The sequence below is a fragment of the Globicephala melas genome, chromosome 1 (assembly GCF_963455315.2).
Source record: "Globicephala melas chromosome 1, mGloMel1.2, whole genome shotgun sequence".
NCBI classification, from domain to species: domain Eukaryota; kingdom Metazoa; phylum Chordata; class Mammalia; order Artiodactyla; family Delphinidae; genus Globicephala; species Globicephala melas.
The window spans coordinates 153,897,745-153,919,777 of NC_083314.1; the positions used below are offsets into that span (position 1 = coordinate 153,897,745).

At 42.5% G+C, this 22,033-nt stretch overlaps 1 protein-coding gene across 2 annotated transcripts in view; it reads left to right on the forward strand.

Annotated features, from left to right (window-relative positions):
• Nucleotides 1–7,545: 7,545 nt before the first annotated feature.
• HIVEP3 (HIVEP zinc finger 3) overlaps nt 7,546–22,033 on the forward strand; it is a 503,275-nt gene continuing 488,787 nt past the window's right edge. For both annotated transcript variants that reach the window (XM_030867473.2, XM_030867481.3), the window contains exon 1: nt 7,546–7,680. The gene's annotated coding sequence lies outside the window, so the exon portion shown is untranslated. The remainder of the gene's footprint in view (nt 7,681–22,033) is intronic.

Genomic DNA, 22,033 nt, shown 5'->3' on the forward strand with positions numbered 1-22,033 from the left:
CAATGTTGGGCAACTATCACTGCTGTCTAGTTCCAGAACATTTTCATCACCCCAAAAGGAAACTCCCTACCCATTAAGCAGTCACTCCCCATTCCTGCCTCCCCTGAGCCCCTGGAAATCATTAGTCGGCATTCTTTCTCTGTAGACTGACCTATTTTGGAAATTTCATATACATGAGATCATATACTATGTAACCACCTTCCTATTCATACTCCACCTCCTTCTGCAACAGGTTCTTCTGACCTGTCTCCCCACTACCTCTGAAACCTCATCTCAGCATAGGACAGGGAACGAGCACTGGTCATTCAACTTTTCTCTGACAACGTAGATGGGAGAGGGAAGTCGATGGACCTGAGAAACCATCAGAAGGATGGTGAGAATCCCCTAGGGAGACAGAATGTAGTTGGTGTCTCTGTAGGATTAACAACCACACAGAGCAGAGGAGTGCTGGGTAGAAGCCTAGCGGGGTTAGGCTAGAGGGAAGTCTTTTAGTTGAGTTGAATTATTTCTCTCTCCCTGGGCAGGTCACTGCCCACATCTTCATCTCTTCAAGACAGAGAAGCAGCAGGGCTCTAGTAGTGCTGGCTGAGGGTGGACAGTTGTGTCAGGGCAGCAATGGACCGGATGGGGCAGGGAGTGATTCAGAGCAGTTTCAAGCAGTCCTACCTGCCTCTGAGTGTCCCTTCTTTCCCCCACTCTTCCCTCTGCCATTGAAGGAAAACACCTGAGCAAGAGCTGGAATTTAAGTACAGGGGTGGTTTTCTGAGGCAGAGGGTTGCCCAGTGGGGAATGTACAGCCAGCAGCTGTATTTGAACGTGGGTTAGAGTGCCAGAGGCTCTCCTCTTTCTATACTCTCCACCCCATGACCCTCCCTGTAACCTAGCTAGAAAGAGCACAAGTTGGGGCTGTGCTAACAGCCATGATTGCTATCTTACTTAGAGCCAAAGTGACCCCCAGAGAGAATGGCTTAAAGAATATAGGCATGCATTTCTCTCATACATAACAATTCTGAAATCTGTGGACAGCTCTGCTCCATACTGCCCTCCAGGAAAAAAGACTGACAGCATCTCTGTCTTTTTCAACACAGGGCTGCTGTAATGAAGATGTCTGTAAGTGAAGGGCCAGTAGGCCAGCTGTGATGTGATGCTATGCAAGGCCTGAGCTTACCTGTAGGATGCAGTGTATGCTTTAAACCAGCAATCGATAGCTGGTGTTGTCTCCATAGCAACAACACATGGGCTAGGAAGCAAAGGGAAGAGTTAAGAGTGGCCCTTCTGGGCTTCCCTGGTGGCGCAGTGGTTGACAGTCCGCCTGCCAATGCAGGGGACACGGGTTCGTTCCCCGGTCCAGGAGGATCCTGCATGCGGGGAGTGGCTGGGCCCGTGAGCCTGCGTGTCCGGAGCCTGTGCTCTGTAACAGGAGAGGCCACAACAGTGAGAGCCCACAACAGCGAGAGGCCCACGTACTGCAAAAAAAAAAGAGTGGCCCTCCTAACAATTACAGTGAACACTCCCTTTAAAAGAACTTTTGTTTCTTTCTTCATGATCTTGGGTTTGACAGGTTTGGGGTGTTGGTTCTAAGAGAAGTATATTCCCACTAAGGAATGCAGTCATGGTTCTGATGAATTGGAAGCTGAGCTTGTCCCTGGCCACTTGGGGACTCCTCATGCCATTAAACCAACAAGAAGAGAAGCAGATCACTGTCTTGGCTATCAAGGGGAAATTGGGTGTCCGCTGTGCACTGGGCTGAGAAGACTCTGCTTGGAACCCACAGGATTCATGGGGCCTCTTCTTAGAATTTCCACTCCAATTATAAAGTTCATTGGAAAACTGGTAACCCAATACAGAGAGGATTAGTAAGGGCTCAGTTACCTTGAGACGAAGGTTTGGGTCTTCCCACCAGCTGGTAGAGGGTAAGGTGAACACAGAATGGATAATCAAAGAAGGAAGCCACGATTATGAGCTCTCGCCTCGGGACAGGCTACAGAAGTGGTGACTATAACAGTCATACTAATTTTATGCTAATTGATTCTTTCCCTCTCCCCTTTCCCAATTCTTTACATGAAGAATACTGGTGGTAGCGAACCTCAAAATTTAGATTGCAGGTGGGAGTACACTTTAGATGACATCACCAAGGATAATACGATGGCTGATGACACTTCTGTCTCCTTGTATTTGGGATGAAATTTTCATTACTAAAATGAAAGGCAGTAATGGAAGCTGGATGGTAAATGGGGTGAAGTGAACTGATTATTCTATATTTATGCTCTATATCCACTCTCTGCCCTCTCTGCTTTATTCTTCCCCTGGGAGGCTGATCCCTATAAACTGTGTCATCTGGACAGTCTTGTGGGTTTGCAGTTCAGATCAGCCAGTGTCCTGACTGATCAGCCAGTGTCCAGCCTGATTCAGTGTCCATTTCCTGCCCCAGCTCCTGAGCTCCTGAAGGATAGGAACATTATCTTAGTCATCTCTGTATGTAAAGGTGATTTGGTCATAAAATGTTAACTGAATCAATCAAAACTGTGCTGGAGATCTGTCTTTTTCCATGAATCTTGCAAAGCAGAACAAAGAACAACTTAATTAACAGCATACTCTTAATTTCCATTTCTAGGAAAGCAACACGGATTCTTTCCACATCGCTTCTTCCCGGGGTTCCCAGTGCCTTCAGGTATGGCCCCAGTGTCCCAATGCAATACCTAACAGGGACCCAGGAAATGCCTTTTTGAATTAGGATGTTGATTACAATTGCATGTCCAAATGCATTATTTTATACGAGCTACATATCCTGTATGTGAAACCTTTCACACATAATTGCTAGTGCGGTATATCAAACAATTTGCTCAACCCTTCAGGCTTCTAAGGTGCTTAATCTCTTTTATTAAGTGACTTTCCTCAATTAAGTAACCATCCCGGTCTCCTTCCTCTAGGCCCTGTTGCTACAGATAAACGAACCTGTGCTCTGGAGTTGCTGGATAATATATCAGCACTTCCAGCTGATTGAAGGTGGTCAGTGCTGGGAACGCAGATATGAGGGAGGCTGGCAGGTTAAACATATGACTCAGAGGTCAGATCCGGGGAGAGAGAGAAGGCACAGGGGAAGGCTCAGGTCAAAGAGTTCAGGTAGAAGAGGTCAGAATTTGAACAAGGGGTCTAAGGCCATGGGCACCACCAAGAATCATAGACCTTCTAAAGCAGGGCAACCTATGTGCTTCCTTCCCAGATCACCCCTCCCCCAATAACTATTCTCAGAGCGTAGGAACAAGTGGCTGAAGTATAGGGGGAGAGGGTGGAGATCAGGGTAGCCCCTGGTATAGGCTAAAGATTAAGGATTTTTGTTCACATTTCTAGTCTCTTTTGTTGGGTTAGAGAGTCTTATTTTCTTTAGTGTTTACTAGTAAATCATAATGGGCTTACATCTTTATAAGTACATTAACCCTTTGGAGACTCACAGGATGTGAGAGCTGGAAGAATTCCTAGAGATTATTCATATTACCTTTATTTTATTTATGAGAAAATGGAGGCCCACAGAGATTGTTAAGTGTTATTGTTAGGACAATTTATGTTATAGACAGAAAACTAAACTCCAACAATGTAAGGGATTTATTGGCTCATATAACTGGAAAGTATGGGGTAACAGCTTCAGGTGTGGCTTGATCTAGTTGCTCACTGCTCAACAATGTAACTGAGGTTCTGTTTATTTTCCATTTTCCCATTAAGCCTTTCTCAGGATTCATCCACTGTCTGGCAATCTAGTCTCTATCCTTGTTGTCACATGTGGTTGCATTAATTCTAGACCTTACATCATTGATAGGAGCTACAGCAGAGAGAGGAATCTTCTTTTTGTCAGAAGCCCTTGAAAATATCTTCTCAAATCTCATTGCCTTGACTGGGTTTCATGTCTGCCTTTGAACTAATTTCTATAACCAAATGGTATAGAATGATTGCTTTAAGTCAATCAGGCCCAACTCCTGGAGTTTGCGGTCAGGTTAAGCAAGACTATATGGATTAGAATGGAGAAAAAGTGGTTTTCCAAAGAAATTTTGTAGTTCTGATGGTGGGACAATGGAGGAATGGATACTGGGGAGTCTGACTGCAAGCATCCAAGGGCAGCGACTTACCCAAGGTCAAGTAGCTGGTCGTGGCCAAGTTAAAACTAGAACCCAGCTCTTCTCACTCAGCATCTGCATAGGGATGGTTCTACAATCCCTCTTAAGGTAGTACATGTTTCACAATAGACATCAGATGGAACTATGGATTTACTTGTTATGTTCAATTTATTCTTCCGCTATGATTACAAATAACCACAAAAACACACCTTGCTATTTGGTCACAGTAATGAGTACAATGGTCTGAGCCACTTAATTTTGCATCTCATTAAGCCATGAAGGCTTTCAGGAGAAACTGAGTAGATTTTAGAGATGAGAACTATATCATTTAAATAAATGTTCTTTAGTCTTACTGAGGTTTTAGCCATCTTCTGGAAAATGTTTTGGAACTGGAATTCAGTTTTGGGGCAACTGTATAGATGCTTTAGGGCTGAATTTCTGCTTTTTATCTTTCTGGGAAAAATCCTTGTTAATGTCCCTCAATGAGAGACACTTATTCAGTGTCTTATTCACATATTCAGGAATTACAGAGGCAAAGAAGAAGAAAGGAGGGTTCTGAGCACCTGCCATGTGCCAGGCGCTGTGCTAAGCGCTAAAGATACGAAAGAGAAGGGTATAGCCCTCCAGGAACTCCAAGTTTAGTGGAAGAGGAAGATAATTAAATGGATAAGTAAAATACTACACCATTAAGTGCAGTAACAGCTGGAAGAATAGCGTGCTTTGAGAACACAAAGGAAGCAGAATATTGGGAACAGGGAAGAGCTAGGGAAGGCTTTCTGAAGGAGGAGAACTCCTTAAAGAACGGTTGAAGTTAGCTGGTGGAAAATAGGGAAGGTTATTCTACCCAGAGGGGACTCATGAACGCTGAGGCATGAAATCTTACAGTGAGTTTCCATGAAACTCCAAGTAATTCAGAAGGGCCAGGCAGGGGGTGGGGAGAGAAGACATGGGAGGGGCAGGCAGGGTCAGGGTCATGAAGCTTGGAGTCTATCCTATGGGTGATAGGATGCTTCTAAACAGTTTTAGGTAGGGAAAGACATGGTTTGTGTCTTAGACATATTACTGTATTCATTTGGATCTATGGTTGCAGGCAACCCTGGTTAACTTCCAAAAAAGGAATTCACTGGAGAGCTATGGGATCATTCAGAAAACCGAAGGAAAAGCTGCAGCACCAGGCTCTGAAAAGAGCTCCCAGGACAGAGATATCAGGAATTGACTGGCAGTCTCCTTGGTCGGGGAAAATCAGGTCCAACCACCTTCTGTTTTTATTTTGCTCTGTGCAGGATTCAAATTCCAGAAGAAGGATGTTGTATTGTCCCAGCTTGAGGGCACACCCAACCTGAACCAGGTAGAGTCGGCATCTTGATTGGCAGTCTCACCAAGCCTATATCTCACGGGGGAGGGTGGGTTCTTAAAGCAAAATCAGGGCGTTGCTCTCATAAGAATGAGGAATGCTCGCTATGTCAGCTAAAGCAGTGGGTATCCACCTTACCAGCTGTTTGGGAGCTCGATGTGAAGGGGACAAAAGATGAAGGGAATTGGCAAAAGATGATAGAGTGTGGACTAGCACACTCTATTTTGGTAGTCACAATAGAGAAGAACGGTGGGATGTAAGGACATTTATGGGATCAAGATTGGTGGTTGACTCTAGAAGAAGAGCAAGGGAAGAATCAAGGATGACTCCCAGGTCCCAGCATGCAGTGATAGATATCACTATTAGAGAGATGGTAGAGCAGGAGGAGCGAAGGTGACAAATTGCTTAGGACATGCCGAGTTTGAGAAACCTGTGGGACATCAGGTGCATGTAAGAATATGAAGCACAGTAACTGAACTCATGGACATGGCTGATAGAACCTAGGAAGGATTTTGGGAGGAGCCATGGAAAACATCAATATTTAAAATAAGTTTGCCAAGGAAATGAAGGTCAAAAGACAGAAAGAATGGAGAGAAGGGGGAGAACCAGGAATGTTCAGGGTCATAGAAAGCCAAAGGATTAAGGGAGACATCAGTTTTGAGCTCTAGTGCAGGCAGAAGCCACATTCTAGAGAACTAATATATATATGGGAGATGAGGAAGTAGAAGTAAAAACATGCAGACCACCCTTGCAAGAATCTTGGATGAGAAGGGCTGGGAAAGTGCATGGTAATTGGAAAGGGTACAGCCTCAAGGGAGTTAGGTGTGGTTTTTAAAAAATTGTAGCTTGATTAAAAAAAAATTGAGGTATAATTCACATACCATACAATTCACTCTTTTAAAATGTATTACTCAGTGGTTTTTACTATATCCACAGAGTTGTGCAATCATCACTCCTATCTAATTCCAGAACATTTTCATCACCCCAGAAGAAACCCCATGCCCATTAGCCGTCACTTTCCATTCTCCCTTCCCCCAGCCCTTGGCAACCACCAACCTATTTCCTGTCTATATAGATTTGCCTATTCTGGACATTTCATACAAGTGGACTTATATACAATATGATCTTTTGCGCCTGGCTTCTTTCACTTAGTTTTCAATGTTCGTCCATATAATATCATGGATCAGTAGTACTTCAGTCCTTTTCATAGCCCAATGAAATTCCACTGTATGGATAAACCATAATTTGTTTATCCATTCATCAAACGATGGACATTCGATTATTTCCAATTTTGGGCCATTATGAATATGCTACGACATTTGTGGACAAGTTTTTGTGTAGATATATGTTTCCCTTCTTATTTACAGGCTGAGGGTGGCGAGAGCCGCAGAGGGAGCGGTGAGATATACAGGGGTGGGGGGTGGGGGTGGGGAGAAGGAAGTAGGCGCTGGAGGGAGGCTACTTTCTTCAACATCCCTCTCACGTCCTCTGTCGGCACAACCTTAATGTTCTAACCTCGCTTCACAACTACTGGACCTTCTGCACACCCATCACACTTGTTGACCAGGGAGCGAATCCAGCGCGTGGATAAAGCACCCCTAGACCTGTCGCAGATACGTCCGGGCCAGCTGTTCGTTTTCTGTAGTTCCTAGTTTCGCGGTCTCCTGTAGTTAGAGCCTGGCTCATTCCGGTTTGACTTTTTTTCCCGCAGATTCGTTCACAGGTGAATAAAGAAAATTCACCGTGAAGTCTGAGTCCGACTCCTGGTTCCTCAGGTCACCCAAGGCTCTCAGTCGTTCCGGATAAGGAAGGATGCCCAATACCAGCTGTAGCGGACCCAGAACGCCAGCACTCAGCACTTACGCGTTGCCCATCGCAGCCACCGCGCACGCGCCGCTTCGCCGCCAAGGAGGGGGTGGGGAGTGGGCGGGGCGGTTATCTCCCGGACCAATCGGAAGCGAGGGGCCCCGCCCTCCGGGCCGGTGGACCGAGCTTGACCCCAGCGGAGGGCGGAGGAGGCGGGGCCAGCCGTGCGGCCGCGGAGGGGGCGGGGCCCAGGGCCTGGAGGCGGGGCCTGGGGCTGTCAGTCCCGCGCCCGCCGGCGCCGCCGCCGCGGTTCCTTACATGTCGTGGCCCCGGTGGCTGCCGGCGCTGCCGACCGCCGTCCGTCGCCTCGGTATCCCGAGCCGCCTCCCGCCGTGCCGGCCCGGCGCGCAGGTAAGGCCGGCTGCGCTGCCGAGCCATCGCGTCCCCCTACTCGGCAGTGGTCCGCCGCGCGGGCGCCCCCTCCGGGCTGTGTCAGCGCCGCGGCTCCCCTTGCCTCCCGGGGGCGGTCCCGGGGGGCGGGACGACCGTCCTCCCCATCCCCCCCACACCTCCGGGCGCCGCGCCTGCAGCCGGGTCCCCGGGCCGCGCCTCCGCATCCCGGCGTGGGGCTGGTCCCGAGCACCCCCATCTCGGGCCGATTACACAATCGCTGGGGCTGGGGGCAGGGGCCCCTCCCGAGCCTCGGCCCCACACCTGTCCCCGTGCCGCGCTCCCAGGCAGAGGGCAGACAACCAGCGCGACAGCGGGGGCCCGGAAAGTTTCACTTTGTGGTCCGGGTTTGTTGACATCTGAGAGATGCGGAGAGATGGAGGCTGAGCTGCGAGGATGCGCCTTGCGAGCAGCGTTGCCTTTGCCCCGGGGTGGCCCTGGTCCAGGTTTCCTTTCCAGAAGTCCTGCCGAGAGCCCTGCTCTGGGCTGGAGGCTGCTGCAGGGCACACAGGTCTCTCTCCGCTTGTACGTTAGCGAGCCTATCCCCTAGCTTGCAGCATCCTGGGGAAAGCTCAGCCCCTCGCTCTTCCCCCTTTCCTAATTGAGCATTGACAGAACGTGTAGACGAATTTACTTAGCATTTCCCTGACACTTTGTATTTGTGAGGCGCGTTGCCATCCCTGATTAGTTAATTAACAAGGTGGGAAAGCAAAATAGATCCTGAAACGCATGGCTAATGCCTTTAGTCTAGCAACTCTGAGAACCACTGAGAGCTTTAGGCTGTTTGCGGTGAGAGATGCTTTTGGCCGAGGTGCTGCCGGTAGAGCTATTCAGTGTCTTCTGGTTGCCTGAGAAGGCTTTGGTGATAATGGCAAGGCTTTCTCTGCCTCTCCCTGCTTATACTGTTTATTAAGGGTCGCTAATCTATGGTGGGTTATTTGGGTTTCTTCACTTAAGCAAAGGAGGAATTAGAAGTGTTGCTGACAAAGCAGTTAAGGAAAACAAACAAACAAAAAACCCCCCAAAACCCTGAGGTTCAAATAAGTTTGGATAGTTGTCTGCTTTACCAGGTTACCCCTCCTGTGCAGAAAACCTTGGCTTTTCCTGTTCTCTCCCTATCTTCCTGGTAGGACTGTATCCATCTGGGCTGGCGTTACTGGTTCTGCATTTAGTCCATACACCTCTTGCTGCCTGTGGTTTACAAACCTGCCTAGGGACATCCTCTAAGAGTGGGCTTAATTAGCACTTTTTTCTGCCCATTAAGCAATACAGCTTGAAATCTCTTGTAATCAGGCACTGTTGTAGTGTTGAATCTTTAATAATGTCTAATTCATTTTAATAGCGTTTCTATAATAATCTTTCTATTAGTATGCCAGTTCTGCAACACCAGTACTTTTAGTATAGAAGCAGCAATTTACTCGAAATATTGTCATGGCAAAAACAATTCTTCAACATTTTTGCAGCCTACTTTACTTAGATAATTACTGCTAGAGGCTGTTAAGGTTTTTTATTCTTTGGTGCGGTAGGTGTTACAATGCTTTTGATCTATGAGGTCATTATGAGGTCATTCCTACTTGTAGAAATGATTTCAGTCACGGTGTCACTTAACTATTTTGTGGACTAATAGCATGTGAGTTTTCCCGACATGCTGATTTCTTTTTGAACGAGGAACCGAGTTAACAAGATTTAGTTTTGATTTGCCAGCTTAAATTTTAAGAAGGATGATATTTACTGTATTTGGGGGACTATATTAGTACTATGATGCTTATTTTATTAGCATAGGTATCAGGCATTGTTTTGGGTGCCTTACAGATGTTAACTTATCTAATTCTCACAACAATCCTATAAGGGAGGTACTATCATTACCCCAGTTTCAGACAATGAAATTGAGGCCCAGTTGATCGACTCAGGTCACATAGTTAAGTAAACGACAGCTAGATCCTAACGTAGGCAGCCTGAGTTCAGAGTCCAAGTACTTAACCACTGTGCTATCCTGCCTCTGTAGGTTATTTTTTTTCCAGCAAGTATTTATTTCTACCTGCTGCCTGCATACACCCTGCACTGTGGGGAGAAGAGCACTTACAGTGTAATAACAAACACTGGGCTAAGAGTTCTTATTCTGGCCTTAACTCTGTCACCAACTAATCTGTGATTTTGAGGAGGGTACCTGATCTCCCTGCCTCCCATTTCCTCATTGGTGGGATAATAGCAATTGAAGCAGATGAACTAACTAGCCTTAACCTCCTGGGGAGCTGGAGAGATGAGTCAATGCATGTAAGAATTAAATTTCCTCCTCCCTAAGGCACAGTATAAGATCAAGTATCAAATGAGTGGCGTGTGTGCGCATGCGTATGTGTATGTGTCATGGAGAAGGACTGGAGGGCACACGATGTATGCTTGCCAGTGGCCACCATGCACTGCACCATGGGAGTGCGGTGGTCGAGAGACTTTATCTTAAATATTTCAGTATTGTTTTATTCTGTTGCCACCAGCATCATTCCTTTGTAATTAAAAAAATAAGCAGAAAAGAAGTCGTGCTGTGGAAGTGGGGTAATCATGTGCTGGACAATGCAGGAGCATTCGTGGAGGACCGTTTGACATCACTTTGCGGGAGGCTTGGGGTCAGATGATGGCAGGACCTGGATGGCAAGACCTGAATGGCGGATCCAGGAGTTCCCAACATTGTGGCAAGTCAGGGTTGAAAGGAAACTTTAAGGTCACTGCATCTAACAGCCTCCACCCCTTTCTCCCTTCACCATCTATACAATGGATGAACCCCCCACGTGTGCATACCTGTTTCACTCAGTGCTTATCCTGCTGCTGCTCGGGCACCTCCTGAGCCAGCCATTTGGTGTGTTTCACAAATCTGTGCACAGAAGCAGCTGGGATTGTATCCAGTGATAGGGAACGAGAAACCACAGAAGGATTCTGGGCCCTTCTGGATTGTGCTCTTGAAAGATCAACATCTGTGTGAAACCTGGATTAGAAGGGAAACTCTAAACCAGGAAGACAAGTTAGGAGGCCTTGGTCAGAATCTAGGATTGGGGGGATCCAGACTGAGACAGGTGGCGGCCTGGGATTGAAGAAGTAATGGACCCCAAAAGACAGAATCCCCTGCACCCAGCATCTGCCTGTCCACAAGCGTCAGAGAGGAGGAACATGTCAACATCTCTCTGGAGTTGGGTGGAGGGGGGGCGTTGGGAGTGGAGCTGGGAAGTCCAGTGCTGTGGGGAGGAGAGACAACTTTGTATGTATATACTCCAAAGCTGAATAACAGACTGTGGCTAGTGTAAGCCCTGTGCAGAGTGGAAAGCAGATTTTCTTTCTTTTCAGGAGGGGAGTGTACCATGGGAAACTCCCTCTGCCTAATGAAGAAATAGAATAGTATTTCTCCTTGGGTGTTGTAACCTGTCACACTGCTTTTCTAGCCTTGTGTTTTGCTTCTTGGCCATGATGGGGATCTGGTGGTGTTTGAAGCCATACCAGGAGGACGTGATGCTTTCTTCTCATTTCACTGGGAAATCTTCTTTGGGGGCTTCCGTTCTCCAGTGATACCTGTTGAGTGTGTGCTGTAGAGCTGCCACACCTCATGGGGAGTGCTCAGAGAGGCATTAGGAGTTTTTCTCTCCAATGCAGATTGCATGTCACTTCAGAGAAGGCTTGGCATAAAATGGTTACCACATTGACTGGAGAGCAGGATAATTTGGAGGAAACAAATAAGATTTACACAGGAAGCCACAAAGACAGGAGAAATAGTTGCGAGCTTTGTAAGTTCATTTTTCTCTTGTTACTTTATGTATTTCTGGCTTAGGATGCGACATTTCTTCAGTTCTGTATTCATATTTACAAATTTATAAGTTGAAATACTTTGTCTAATAGTGTATGTGGAAATAAACTGTATAATCTCATTTTTTTTTTTTTTTGCCAGGACAATATTGGCCTTGGTTTTCCACTATCTTTTAGACTAGTGGTTTTCAACTAGGGGCGATTTCGCCTCCTAGGGAACACTTGGCAATGTCTGGAGACATTTTTGGTTGTTGCGACTGGGGACAGCATACCTGCTACCGGCATCCAGTGGGTAGAGACCAGGGAAGCTGCTGAACATCCCACAATGCACAGGATGGCCCCCCAAACAAGGGATTGTTCAGACTGAAATGCTCATAGGGTTGAGATTGAAAAACTCCACTTTAGATGTTAAAAACATTTCTTATTAGGAGCATATTGAGGCTAGAGGGAAGAGGAAGAAGGGGGAAATATAAAGTGTTCCTCGAGTCCTTGCAAGTGATAACAGCACCCTCCCTTCTGACAGGCAGGAGGGAGAAGCAGCGAAACAAGCCTCCGGAACACAGGCGTTCCTCTGCCACCCAGGAGCTATTTCCATAACTGGATTGCTCAACACAGTAGTTTGGAACAGGAAGTAGAGGCCCTTGGAGTGGGAGGAGGCTGTCAGGGTAATTTGTGGAGGCACAAGTGTTTATAGGCCAAGAAGGGAAGCTGGGTCCTGCCAGAATAATTCTGAAAAGTTCTAGGAAATTTTTCTAAAGGTGGTTTTGTTGAGGACACTGCGTGTAATGCTTCAAAGACACAATCTCTGTCCTGGGAGTACAGGAACCCTGTAGGCTGTCGATCTGAGCACTTCCCGGATTCTTCCATTGTCTAGACACAGAGTGGAGAGTGAAGAGCGCTTGGTTTTGTTTTCAGGTTGTAGCTGTGTCCTCCTGCAACCTTTCTTTCAAAACTTTTACATTATGGAAAATTTTATCATGCCTTTCTATGGTGAGGGCAACTCCTAGGCTATTAATAAGAGTTATCTACTCTGTGCCTCTGTTATGCACCAAGCACTTTACTTATATTGATTCCATTCCTTAGAACCTTTCTAGGTAGGAATTAGTATTCCCAGGTTGCAGATGAGGACACTGAGTTTTGGAGAAGTTAAGGAAAGCTAAGAGGTAGCATTGGGTTTTAACCCAGTTTGTTTGATTCCAAAGCCCTAATTCTTTCCATTAGGCCTCGTCTCTCATGGGTAAAATTGGTGGGAGTTTGTACCAGGACTGGTAGAGAAAATGAAGGCAGGTGCTGTGAAAGGGGACCGAGAGCTCTGGTTCCCCCAGCTAATGAAATCTTCACACTGAACCCCCTGGGAAACATTGCTCTTGAGGGTGATAAATTACCTGTGTCCTATTTTTGAGCTGACTGTATAAAACAGAATTGCACACGGGTAGCCCTGAACCAAATTTGGTTAGCAGATGTGTTTTATTTGGTCTGTGCAGTGTTTTATTTTTTAAAAATTGGATTAGTTGAAAGCGGGAGATTTCACACTACAATTTCCAAATTGCCAAATTTCTTGGTTTCTCTTGAACCATCAGAAGATCTGGCAACGGCGGGTCCACATTCCTCCTTGGCAGTAGTTAGTTATAGTAGCCACCCCTCTTTGGATGTAGCAGAGACTCCCTCGTTTGCCATCTTTACCATCCTGCCCAATTCACTCATTTATATCACTTGCCAGGACTCTGAAGGCATTTGTTGGAGACACCCTTGTAGAAGTCACACCCGTTCTCTCTGCCAGTGTCAGGGATGTTAGTGGAGGCTTGTTCTGTATCTGAATTAAAGATCCCCAGCATCTTTCCCATTTGTAAAGAGTCTGGAGAGGGTGACTCTACTTGGCATGTGAACAGACCCCACCCACCGTCTATCCCCCCAACAGTGGCTAATTGGACTCTTGGAAGGGTTCTTGGACTAAGGCAGACCAATCTGATATTTGGGATTTAGACACCAAGCTGAGGAACCTCAGGTGGGAAGGACTTGTAGACTCAGGCTGAAAATGGTGATGTTGGAGGTGGCTGAGTGAGCAGAGAAGCTGGACGGCAAGTAGTGAGAGACAGTGTGGCAGCAGAGATAGAGGAGCTGCCCAGTCTCTGCTTTCACGCTACTTCCTGCAGTTGGGTTCCTCTGTAGCCACAGCATTCATTCAGTGACACTTACTGTGCACTTACTATAATGCCAAGCACCGTTTAGATGCTTGTGATATATCAGTGAACAAAAACAGACAAAGGCCCTGTTCTCATAGAGCTTATATCTTGGTGGGGGAAAGCAAACAACGCCAAACAAAGAAGCAAGTAAGTATAAAATATGTAAGGTGGTGATAAGTGCCAAGACGAGAAATAGACTGGGTAAGGAGACGTGGAGTGGATGTGCGGGGTGGTGATGCTGTGTGAGAGAGGTTGTTCAAGGAAGACCTCCTGACATAGTGATATTTGAGCAGAGATGTGAATGAAGTGAGGAGTGAGCCATGAGGGAACCTAGGGGTGGAGCAGTTTAGCAAGTGCAAAGGTCCTGAGGTGGGAGTATGCTTGACCTGTTTGGAAAACAACAAGGAGGATATGGTGGCTAGAATGCAATAATCATGGGAGAAGGGGAGGGGGAGGGAATTAGAGTCTCACAGCCATGCTAAAGACTTTGGATTTTATTCTAGTGAGGTAGGAAGCCATTAGAAGATTTTGAGCATAGGTGGCATGAGCTGGCTTATGTCTTAAAAATGTAAATGTTGCTGTTTACAATGACCAAGACATGGAAGCAACCTAAATGTCCATTGGCAGATGAATGGATAAAGAAGATGTGGTACATATATACAATGGAATATTACTCAGTCATAAAAAAGAATGAAATAATGCCATTTGCAGCAAAATGGATGGACCTAGAGATTATCATACTAAGTGAAGTAAGTCAGAAAGAGAAAGACAAATACCATATTTTATCACTTATATGTGGAATCTAAAATATGACACAAATGAACTTATTTATAAAACAGAAACAGACTCATAAACGTAGAAAGCAAACTTATGGTTACCAAAGGGGAACAGGGGTGAGGGGAGGGATAAATTAGGAGTTTGGGATTAGCAGATACAAACTACTATATATAAAATAGATAAACAACAAGGCCCTACTGTATAGCACAGGGAACTATATTCAGTATCTTATAATAACCTATAATGGAAAAGAATCTGAAAAAGGAGATATATATATATATATATTCTCAGTATAACAGAATCACTTTGCTGTACACCTGAAACTAACATAACATTGTAAATCAATTATACTTCAATTAAGAAAAATAAATGTAAATGCTGTATGGGAATAGACTGCAAGGCAGCTAAGGTGTATTCAGGACAACTAATTAGGAGGCTATACAATAGTCCAGATAAAATATAATGGTGGCTAGGACTAGGGTAGAGATGGAGGTGGTGAGAAGTGGACAAGGTCTGAATATATTTTGAAGGTGGAGTTGACAGGAATTAATGATGTATTTTTGTACTGGATATGAGAGAGGGGAGTCAAGATGATTCCAACCTTTGTGTATAAACATTATTGCAATAGTTGGCATTTCCCCCTCTCTTCCTTGAAAATATTTAGAAGAAACAAGGAAGGTGAAAAAATAATAATGAAGATTTTGCAAACCCCATTTCCAGCAAAATTAGGAAAGAAATTTAATCTGTAGACTTCAAAATGTGTGTTAAGACTGTCCCAAATAGATGAGATCAGGTAGAAGCCACGTGGGGAGAACTGAAGGGAGGCAGCACAGAGATAGCAAGAGACACCAGCAGCAGTAGATCTTAGAAAGTACCAGAAAAGTCATATTCTTTAAGGTGAAAAGTGCACCCTGATGTGAAAAAGCTATATCCCTTGCTTACAGCAATTGTTGTGAAAACTGGATGTACAGCTGGTAGAAGAAACCCTCCTGGCGTAGTTTGATTCAAAGTTGTGAAAGAAGAAGGGTTGTATAAAGAATCACATAGGCAAGCTGCCATATATGTAGGAAGTATTCTGTCTTTTTGGCAGCAAGGAAAAAAGAGAGTCTTTGGGTTGTAAAATACTTCAAGGAATGAAATATTTTAAAAAGAGGTAAATAAGTGGGTAAATGTAAATGTAGGAAAAATTGGCTTTAAGGTAGTTCCAGGTTGCTGGTGTTCCCTGCCCCCTCTCCTCCCCTGATACCTGGCAGAATCAAAGATGAATCTTCTCTAAAGGAAAGCATCTTCCTAGTTTTCCAGGGCCACTGAGCAGTACAGTCAGAAAGAACAAAGCACACGAGGAAACAAAACATGATGAGAGAACTAGCAGATGTAACTGATAGAAAAAAAAAAAGACTCACAAATTCTTTATGTATTTAATCAGAGACAAATAACTATGTTTATTATGTTCATAGAAATAAAAGCAAGCTTGTAAATATTTTCAGGGAATGGGTAACAGTTAAAAGCGACTTGGCAGGTTTGAAAAAGACCAAATAGAACTTCTAGAAATAAAAATATAAAACTGAAATTTAAAAACTTAATGGATTACCATTAGATAACATATTAGGTAAAATCAAAGAGAGATTAGTGAATTGGATGATACATTATAAGAAATTATCCAAAATGATGCATAGGGAGACAAAAATACAGAAAATATGGAAGAGAGGTTAAAAGACATGGAGGATAGATCAACTATACTTCAATAAATTTTTTAAAAAAGACATGGAGGATAGAACGAGAAGTTCTAATGTACATTTAATTGGAGTACAAAAAGGCAAGGGAGAATGGGTAGAAGCAACTATTTGAGGAGATAATGACTGACATTTTTCCAGAATCAGTAAAACATATCAAGCCAAAAATTCACAAGCAGAGCACCAAAAGCAAAGAGAAAATTCTAAAAACATCCAGAAAAAAACACATTGCCTTGAAAAGTGATTTACACGCTTCCCAATACCAACAATGGAAGCCAGAAGACAGTGGAATGATTTCTATAGTGAACTAGCTGATAACCTAGAATTCTATGCACAGAGAAAATACCTTTCAAGAAAATGGCAATGTAAAGACATTTCTATATAAAGAAAATGTAGAGTTTGCCAACACATTGTGAGTTTGCCTCCCTAAAGGAAATCTTCACTGATTTTTCCTTTGGGCAGAAGGAAAGTGACTCCAGTGGTAAAAGCTGAGCGCTAGTAAGGGATGAAGTATTTTAAAAAGAGGTAATATGTGGGTAAATGTAAATGTAGGAAAAATGAAATATAAAATAGAATTTTAATATCTTATGCATTAAAATATAGAGAATTGAAAATAAGACAACAATGGCATATAAGTTAAGAAAGGAGTCTAGCATCCTGATATTACCTGGAAGGAGAGTAAAGATTAATAGTCATTCTTAGACTAATAAGTTAATAATGCATATTGTATTTTCTAGAATAACCAGGGAAAGAATAGAAGCAGAGTGTATAACATCACAGCTAGTCAAGAAAGGCTTATCTACAACAAAACTGTAGAGAGAATGAAAGTGAAAGGATGGGATACTGTCAAAACAGTAAGCACAATATCAGATAAAGCAGATGTTATGGTTAAAAACACTAGGGGTAAAAAGTTACTTTTACCAGGAAAAATATCAGTTTGAAATATTAAATATGTTAATTACATAGAATAGTATATAAAGGAAAGGATGACAGAACTATAAGGAGGAAGAGAAATACCTGCAATCATAGCTAAGACATCTTAAAGGAGAACTAGGTCAGAGGACTTGCCCTATGGATATCAAATCTTATAATACAGCCATAGTAAGAACAACAGAGTGAAATTGATTCAAGAATAACCAAACAATCCAACAGAACAAAATAGGGAGCCCAGAAGCAAACCTGTGCACTTATGGACTCCTTATGTATTGCAAAGTATGCATTACAGATTAACACTGAATTTTCCAATAAATGGGTACTGCGACTCATGGATATGCATATGGGCAAACATCATCTGACTATCGTATATAATACATGAAAATCAATTTCAAGGGGATTTAAAAACTTAAACAGGAAAGGAAAATCTATAAACATTTTGATAATACAAGAGAATACCTTCATGATCCCTGCATGGGAAGGACTTCTTAAATAAGATGAAAAAAGCAAACTTAAGAAAGGATTGAGAAAATTGATTACATTAAAATTAAGAACTTATTTTAATTAAAAGCTACTATGAAAAGAAGGTAATAATTAATTACAGCACTGGAAAAGAAATATTTGAGCTTCACAAGGACAGATACTATGTCTATATTATTCATCACTGTACCCCAGCACCTTGCAGAGTACCTAAAACCAAAGCTTCAGCACCAGGGTACTATATACTAAGTACTTACAACCATTCCCAACTGATGAAGCTCACCTACAGAGCAGAATCCACATCATAAACCACAAACATTATTCCTTTATTGCTTTCTTCTGCTGCTGTTCATTCTTTAGAAAATAAGAGGAGAGAAAATAGGGGTGGTAGCTTAACCAGCCCATTGTTTAAAAATATTCAGTGTAGAAACTATTTGTTTAGGGTTGGGCAGATTGCTGAGAAGATTATATAGAAATATGAAACAAGGGTTCTTCCTGGAGGAATTTACACTCTAGTTGGGAGATTGGCAAATAGGAAAAGATACTTGACAAATCTGGACCATTTAAAAAAATGTTATTTATGCTGTAAAGTATATAGGAGGACAGAGATAACACTGCCAGATGTGATAATTGAGAAGGATATCATGGAGGAGGGCAGATTTGATCTGTGTATTGAAGGAGGGTAAATTTATGGATAGGAAGAGAGAAAGGGAGAAAGTATTCTAGGGGAGGAATGAGGATGAAATGTGCTTTGTAGGCAAGAAAAATTTAAGGTGCTTTGGGGAAACAGGCCCATATGACCAGAGTAGGAGACAGATTATAAGTATAGATTCTTTCAGAATAAATATGAGTGAATAGCTGGAATTTTTTTTAAAGAATCATAGTGATGTAAACATAAAAGTCCTACTACTTATGAAAAGTGTATCCATAGGTAAAGTAATTAAACCCCTTTGGTGTTGGCAGAGGAATTGTAATCAGTAATTGTGGTGGACATCTGTGGATTCTGATGCCCAGCAGCATTCACTCTTTTCCTGCTTGTGGGACCCCAGCCTCCAAGGATGAGTCGCCCACGGAGGAGAGCATAGCAGAAAAATGGAGAGAAACTGCATCTAAGTGACATTATTAGAGACAAACCTGGTTTTCCTTTCATTGCTGAAGTTGATTTGAGTTGGGTTGTCTGTTAATTGGAATTAAAAGAATCAAAACTGACACAGGAACAGACAAAAAGATCAGGAGTACAGAGTGGAGAATTCAGAAACAGGCTCATACACGTACGAGAATTTCACCTTACTGGATACTCCTCTGTCTTCTTTGCTACGGATCCTCTCTTCCCGATTTCTGAAGCTAGAGTATCTCAGGGCTCAGGCTTCATTCCTAGATGAATTTATCCTGTCCTGTAGTATTAAATATCTATTTGTGTGACTCCTAAGTTTGTATTTCTGGTTTTCATCATTCTTCTGAGATTCAGACCCATATATTCACTTGCCCACTTGCATTCTCACTTGGGTGTCTAAGAGGATCTGAAACTTAACATGTCCTGATTCCCAACCTCCCCTCCTCCAAACCTGCTCCCTTCCTGAAAAAGCCCCTAGAATGGCATCACCATCTTTTTGCTCAGGCCAAAAACCGAGGAGTTATCTTTGAGTCTTCTCTTTCCTGTAACTTCCACATTTAGGCCATCAGCAAGTCCTCTTCAAACTTTTTTGACTCCACCTTCAGAATATAGCCTGGATCTGACTACTTCTCCTTACCTCCGCGGTTCCCACCATGGTCCAAGCCATAACCATCCTTTGCTTGGATTATTGCAATAGCTCCTAACTGACTTCTATACTTCCATTTCTTCCTCTTATGGTCTCTTCTACACACATTTGTTAGAGAGATCTTTCAAAACATGTCAGATCATGTTACTTGCCTGCTCAAAACCATTGTTTTCTCATTACATTTAGAATATCCCAAATCATTACCATGGTCTGTAGATCACTGGATTATTTGGCCCCTGCCTAGGTTTCTAAATACATCTCTGCTTCTCTCCTTCTCACTCACTCTGCTACAGTCTCACTGGCCTTTTTGCTCTTCCTGGAACATGCCAAGTACATTTCTGCTGTGGGGCCTTTATACTTCTTCCTTCTGGTCTTTTATGATCATTCCCTCACATCATTCAGGTCTCTGATCAGATATGACCTCATCAAGGTGACCCTTCTCTGACTTCCCCTTCCTCCTCTTCAGAACCCTTATCATTATCTTGTTTATTATCTGTTTTCTTCACTAAATGTAAGCTTCATGAAGCAGGAATGTTGTCTTGTTTAATGCTATATTCCCAGCATTGGAATAATGACTGAATCATAGTTTCAGTCAATACATATTTTTGAATGACTGATTAAATGAAATTCATATATAATAGAGGTAGCATATGTATCATTTTGTAAGATTTATTATTCAACAAGTGATTTGGGGAAAAAATGGTTAGACATTTAAGGATGAAATGGATTATTAATAAGAGGATATTATGGACAGTTTTATGCCAAAATATTTGACAATTTAGATGAAATAAACAAATTTCTTAAAAAACCAAAACTAACGCAAGAGGAAATAGAAAATCTGAATGGAGCTATATCCATTAAAGAATTGAATTCATTCTTAAAGACCTTCCCACCAAACAGATAAACAATCAAACAGAGACTTTAGGCTTAGATGGTCTTTCTAGTAAAGTCTTCAAGATGTTTAAAATAATTCTTCAGAGAATAGAAAAAGAGGTAACATGTCTCAGCTCATTCTCAAGGAAAGCCTTTATACCAAACCTTGACAAGGACATTACGAGAAAAGAAAATTAAAGCCCAAACACTCTCATGGACATAGGTAGAGAAATCCTAAACAAAATATAATCAACATGAATTAAACAATACATAAAAAGGGTAATGCATCGTAACCAAGTGGAATAGGTTTCAAGAGTAGTCAAAATAAGCCAAGGTAATTCCCCACAATAACAGAGTAAAGAGAAAAAGAATATAGTCATCTCAATAGATGCAGAAAAATAATTTTATAAAACTCAATATTGATTCATGACTTAAAATAAAGTCTTAGTAAAGGAAATTCCTTAATCTGATGAGTATCTACAAATAACTTAAGGCAAACATCATACTTAATGGTGAAATGTTGAAAGCTTTCTCCGTGGGATGTCTGCTGTCACCACTTCTATAAAACATCGCATTAGAAGTCCTAGTCATTGTAGCAAGGCCAGAGAAAGAAATAAAAGGCATATGGATTGGAAAGTAAGAAATAAAACTGTCATTATCAGGAGGTAAAATGATTGAGTATTTAGAAAATCCAAAAGAATCTATAGATAAACTATTGGAATTACTAAGTAAGTTTAGCAAGGCTGCTGAATACAAGGTCAATATATAAAAATCAATTGTACTCAATATGCTAGTAACAAAAATGCAAAATAAAAATTTAAAAATGATACCATTTACCTCAAAACACATCATATTTATAGGAACAAATATAATAAAGATGTACAAGATTTCTATACTGAATACAAGAAGACATATTGAGAGAAATTAAATGAGACTTAAATAGATGGAGAGATATACCATGTTCATAGACTGGATGACTCAATATTGTAAAGATGTCAATTTCTCCCAAATGTATCTGTAAATTCTGCACACCATTCAAAATTCCAGTAGGCTTTTAAAATGGACATTAACAATCTGATTATAAAATTTGTATGGAAAGGAAAAGGGCCAAAATTAGCCAAAATGATCATGAAGAACAAGAACAAAGTTGAGAGAACTTCCACTATCAGATATCTAGACTAATTATAAAGCCATAGTATTAAGACAGTGTGGTGTATGTGCCAGAATAGACAAATGGCCCAACAGAACATGGTAGACGGTTTAGGAAGAGACCCTCAGATGATCACTGGTTTACAACAAAGGTGACACCAAAATGTAGTAGAGAAGGGATGTCTTTTCAATAAATGGTGCTGATTCAATTTAATAGCCATGTGAAAAAAGTGAATCTTGACCCCCTTCCTCAAACCATTCACAAAAATTAATTCCAGATGCATCGTAGGCCTGAATATGGTAGTAAGACAAGAAAGCTCTTAGAAGAAAATGTAAGAGAATGTCTGCAGCCTTAGAGTGGGCAAGACACCAAAGCACTAACTATAAAGAAAAATATTGATAAACTAAATTAGATTGAAATTAAGAACTTCTCATCATCAAAAGACATCATTAAGAGAATGAAAGGACAAGCCACAGAGTAGAAGATACTGCAAAGAACTACAAATCAATAAGAGAAAGGCAAATAGCCCAATAGAAAAATGGAAAAAAACTTGAATAGACACTTCACACAGAGGATGTTCAAATGGTCAATAAAAGGTACGCAACTTCACTAATTGTCAGGGAAATGCAAATTAAAACT